The following is a 5305-nucleotide window of genomic DNA, read 5'->3' on the forward strand; positions in this document are numbered from 1 at the left end:
TTGACCCCTATTTATGGTTTTAATGATTTTTGCCTAAAAAATTTTAAAATACATTAAAATTAATTTCTAACATATTAAAAATATTAAAATGAAATAAAATACACTGTTTACAGTATTTATTTCTTTACCATGCCAGATGAATGCATACTGTACCGTACAGTATTGTTAAAATTATGTAGACCTATGAGCTTAGAAAATGGTTAAGAACATTAGAAGTGAGAAAGGTTTATAAGAGTGTGAGAAGGGTTTATAAAGTCTTAAAATATATTTAAATACTAAAATAAATAGAACGCCCCTACTTGGCTGATTTTCACTTACTGCAGGGGTGACTGGAATGGAACCTCTGATAAGTGAGGGACCACTGTATTCCTCTTATTTCTCTCTAGCATTTCTCCATAAACGAATTATTTGTAATACAACAGGACCTTCTTTCGTTGGTTATTCTGATAGCTACCAATCCTTATTAACCACTAATTTTTCCTTTTTTTTTTTTTTTTTAAATGTATTTAGTACAGGGTCTACAGGATCTCACTACACTGATCAGACTCCTAATGATCCTCCTGTTTTCAGCCTCCCAATACTGGGATTACATGCCACCATGCCCAGTCTCAGTCATTGTCTCAGTGTGCCCTGGGGGCGGGGCTGGCACATCAAGAATGATCCCTGGTGCCTGCATCTGTCTTAAGCAGGCGCTTTAATCTATTGAGCTATCCTGCTGGCCCCCTCTTTTTTTGTTTTCTACAGGGTCTTACTACATGGTTCAGACTTGTAGTGACCCTCGTGTCTCAGCCTCCTTAGCGCTGGGATTACAGGCATGCTTATCATGCTGGATTCTCGGGCTGGCACAGAAGTGGAATTGGGACTTCGCTCACCAGGGAGGCGCTCGCGCCACTGAGCTATCTCCCCCACCCTATCTTTTATTTTGGTATTTTTCTAGGACTTTTAGAATCATTCCCAGTTTTCTTTCTTGTGTATATAGATTAAAAACTTTGTATTTCTTGGCATAACATTGCAACTACCTTTTAAAATACTCTCAATTTGTTTTGCTGAGGATAAACCCAGGGCCTTCTACATGGGAGGCAAGTGCTACATGGAGCTACATCCCTAGCCTCTACTAACTTGTTTCTGAGCTTTAATCTTGGCTGAGAGAAATGTCTTAACCTTTTTAGTAGTGCCCCTGATAGTTTTGAAAGCATCTAAATAGTTCTAAACTCATTAGCTACACCAAGACATAGAAAATCACCTCTTCTCCAGGACTTTCTTTTTCCATCTAATAAGAGTGGCTTTAGAAGTAAGCGGAAGATTGTCTAAAGTTTGAGTCCAGTCTGTGCTACATAGTGAGTCCAAGGCTTGCTTGAATTTAATGAGACTCTGTCTCAAAGAAAAAGTAAAAATTTGGGTGATAGTGCTGCACATGAGAGTTGGTGTTAAATAAGAGTGCTCCAACTACCTGGGCATGATGGTACATTCCTGTAGTCCTAGTATGAGGCTGAGGCAGGAGGATTGTAAATTCAAGGCTAGCCTGGGCTACACAGTGAGTTCAAGACTACATAGTAAGACCGTGTCTGAGAAAAACGTAAACCAAACAAATGAAAGAGTGTTGTTTACAACTACTGCTGAGTCATGCTTAGTGCTGACAGGATTTCAGAAAATGTCTTGGGCAGTCACAACCCCTCAGAGTAAAATGTTATGTCAGTTACCTTATCTGTCTTGCCTTGTGGACTCATGACCGACTTAGATTTGTTATATAAAGGCAAATTCCAGAGTGGCCGTCCTTGACCTACGTGTGTGAATCGCCCTTATTTTTAGTCAGAATTTACCCATGCATTTTGTGTCTTTCTTCCTCTTCATGCTTCTCATTTGCTGCCATGCCCTTGCTTCCGCCTCTCTCCTCCCACCTCCAGTGTGAGCTGTGTTCTACTGCCTAGAAGAGCATTACATTAGTGAGAGACAGAAAGCTCTTTAGGGTATGTAGCCTTCATTTTCCTCTTTTTTTTTCTTTCTTTTTCTTCCCAGTTCTTTTTATCATTTATTTATTTATTTACTTAAGTATGTATTTGGTACAAGGTCTTAGTACTCCCTGGGATTATAGGAATGCACCACCATACCCAGTTTTGTTGGCCACATAACACATCCAGAGTTCCTGGGCAGCACATGATGTACCATGGATCGAACCTGAGTCCTTGGGTTTGCCAGGCAGGTGCTTAGACCACTGAGGTTATCTGCCCAGCCTACAAAGCCCACTTCTTATCCTTAAGGAGTTTACTGAGTGAAAGAGAGGGCAGTATACCTGAAAACAAACCTAAGTGTATATATGACATAAAAATATATTTAAAAATGTACCTAGTAAATGAAATAAGAAAAGGGAAAAGGTCAAACTTATAAGCCACAGAGATTAAAGCTACCTAAAAGAGGTGGCACTTGGATTTCTTTTGGCTTCCAAGAGCCATCTAGCCATCATTCACTACACTGGGCTTCTACCTGCTGTGCCAGGCTATTAGAAAGCTCCCATGACCAAAAAAAAGATATAAAAGAGAACATGTCTGTCCATGTAGCCACCATTGCTCCTGAGTTAAACAAGCTGATACCATTGAACAGAGAACCTGGTAGAGGGAGGATATTGATTAAATTACTGATATGAAATTACTGAATTTGACAATCAGACTTCCTGTCTTTTTTTCAGTTGAGAAACAACTGAGAATTTGCATCTATTGTGCATTAGAGATATTTAGATTAAAAGAATAAATGGGGGGCTGGTGAGATGGCTCAGTGGTCTAAAGCACCTATTTAGAACAAGCTTAGCAGAACACAGGAACCACAGTTCAATCCCCCCAGCACCACATGCCAGCCAGCCCCGCCCCCTGGTGGGCTGAGCTACCCCCCCACAAATAAATAAAATTAAAAAAAAAAAAGAAAAAAAAGAATGGATGGCCTCTTAATTTCCCAGATTAAAAACTCATTAGTCTGACAAATGTGGGGGCCCTAAGACTGGTAGGGTGGGACTTGGGGCCAGGTAATTCCAAGGATATTTTTTTTCCCATAATTTTATTGAGAAACAAATAGCAATGAGATAGTTTCAAACCAAATTGGTAGGACAGTTTCAATAATTAACATATTGCATAATTCTTCCTAGTGGTTATTTGTTGTATAAGATGCAGGCATGATACCCTATTTACAAACACTATTACAACAAATCCCTCTATTCATTTAGAGAATGTAACTATATAACTATCCTAACCATTTCGAATATACAGATACAAAATGGACATTCATCTGTATCCCCTTTTTTGTTTAATTCTGTCATTTGAATATTATAGGTGTGTTAACTCAGCAAAATATTGTAAGAGTCCAGAGTCCATAATAGTATTGGGTCTTCCACTTGACTGGCAATGTCAGAAATTGTTGATCTGAGTCCCCTACAGCTCAACATAACACCATGGCTTTACTTCTGATACTTGGTTTTTATACTTTTCTGCTGGATGGTTTAGACCAACATAAAACAAGACCTATGCAACAAGAGTTGTAGCTTTTGGGTCTGATAAGGTCAGTGAAATCCCCTCAGGATTTATGCTGAGATCCTGTGCCTCAGATTGTAGATCCTTTGTCAGTGTCAGCCATGTGGATGAGTCACGGCCATTACTTGGCCAGTGTGCTCTCTGTGAAAGCCTGAGAGAATGTTTCTCTCCATGTGACTCTCCTTAGGCACACTCTATATCATCGATCACTTTCCTGTTTGGCCCCATAATCTTCTTGATCAGAACAATTGGGACACTACTGAGTTACATGACATTACAGTACAAGTTCTCATATGTCCTGAGTCTTAGTTGACCTTGGAAGGTTAGGGCCAAAATGTTGGCATTCCTTGTAGCCCTCCTTTTTCTCTAATTTTGGTCTGCAAACTAGGTTGTTAACCATCCAGAAGACAAGCTTATTGTTATTACCATACAATCTAGGCTGTTAAGCTTAACCTTACTATCTGTCTGAATATCAAACATCTTAGGCATAACATGAAACAGGTATTTTTCATCAAGTATCGATATGTTGAACTTTAAGTCCCTACAGAATATGATGAAAAACATTTAAAAATTAGAATATATTTTAAAAATAGGCATAAAGAATTATATAATTCTTATGTTTATACGTAAGTCCAAAAATCTAACCATATACAGCCTTGAAGCAGGACAGTCCCACAGCATTCTTTTTCCTGTCTCCTGCCTTCATTCCCCACCCCCTTTTTGAACAATTATGTACCCGAGAGACAGCACGGCAGCAACTGGCATGTCATGACAAGCAGCCCATATTCAGAAGATTAGAATGACAGGCACCCCAAGCATGAATCTACTATTACAAATTTCCATCAGTGCAGTTGCTTAGTTCACAGGTGGCAGTATATATTGTTAAGGTGAGAATCATTCCAATTAACGGCTAGATTCAAAAATCTTCTGAAGATTCTCAGGATCATTGCCTTGCCCATCTTCTGCATATCACTGTATGGCTTGTCACTGTCATGTTTCCTGGCTCTTCTCCTTTCCCTCTCTTAGTTAGTCCTCGAGTTCTTGCTTTCCTTTTACTTGTATTACACCTTTCTATTTGTATTTCTTCTTTTAAGTTCTTATATTAGGGAAACTATATAATATTTAGTTTTTTTCACTTATGAGTATATCTTCCTCTATATCTCTTTGACTCTGCTTCATGCGATCTATTTCTTTCCTGTATCACTCTTTCAAGAAATCTGTCATTTTTCTAATCTGTATTTTTTAATCAATGTCTTCTTTAGAAGCAATTAATTTTTTTACTGCGGTGTTTTCTTCAGATTGGGTTTCCTCCCTATGTTTCTGTAGTTGATTCTTTACTTCAGATGCTATGAGTTCAGAGAATTCTTTTATTTCAGAAAAGAATTCTGCTCTGAGTTCCTCTATAACTTTCTGCTGTTGCTTATTTACTATGGACACTATTAATTCATACATTTGAGCTGAGCTAGTAGAAAAGAATTCCACTCTGAATTCCTCTGTAACTTTCTGCTGTTGCTGATTTACTATCGACGCTATTAATGCATACATTTCAGCTGAACTAGTGTCTTCTGCACTTGTTCTGGGTGGGCATTGGGTTTCCTCCATATGTTTCTGCATTTCTCTACTGCAGATGCTATTAATTCAGGGATTTCTTTTTTCATTTCCAATCTGAGTTCCTCTATACCTTTGTGCAGTTTCTTTATTTCAGAAGCTGTTGATTCATTGATTTCAGCTGTGCGATTCCCAATTTCTTCTGTGCTAGTGTCCTCTGCACTTGTTATGGGTGGGCTTGG

The 5305-nt window shown here is 38.6% G+C and overlaps 1 protein-coding gene across 1 annotated transcript in view; it reads left to right on the forward strand.

Annotated features, from left to right (window-relative positions):
- Window positions 1–5305, forward strand: part of Sdad1 (SDA1 domain containing 1) — a 56812-nt gene that overhangs the window by 20338 nt on the left and 31169 nt on the right. The gene's annotated exons all lie outside the window — the stretch shown is intronic.

The sequence above is a fragment of the Octodon degus genome, unplaced genomic scaffold, assembly GCF_000260255.1.
Source record: "Octodon degus isolate 3935 unplaced genomic scaffold, OctDeg1.0 scaffold00305, whole genome shotgun sequence".
NCBI classification, from domain to species: domain Eukaryota; kingdom Metazoa; phylum Chordata; class Mammalia; order Rodentia; family Octodontidae; genus Octodon; species Octodon degus.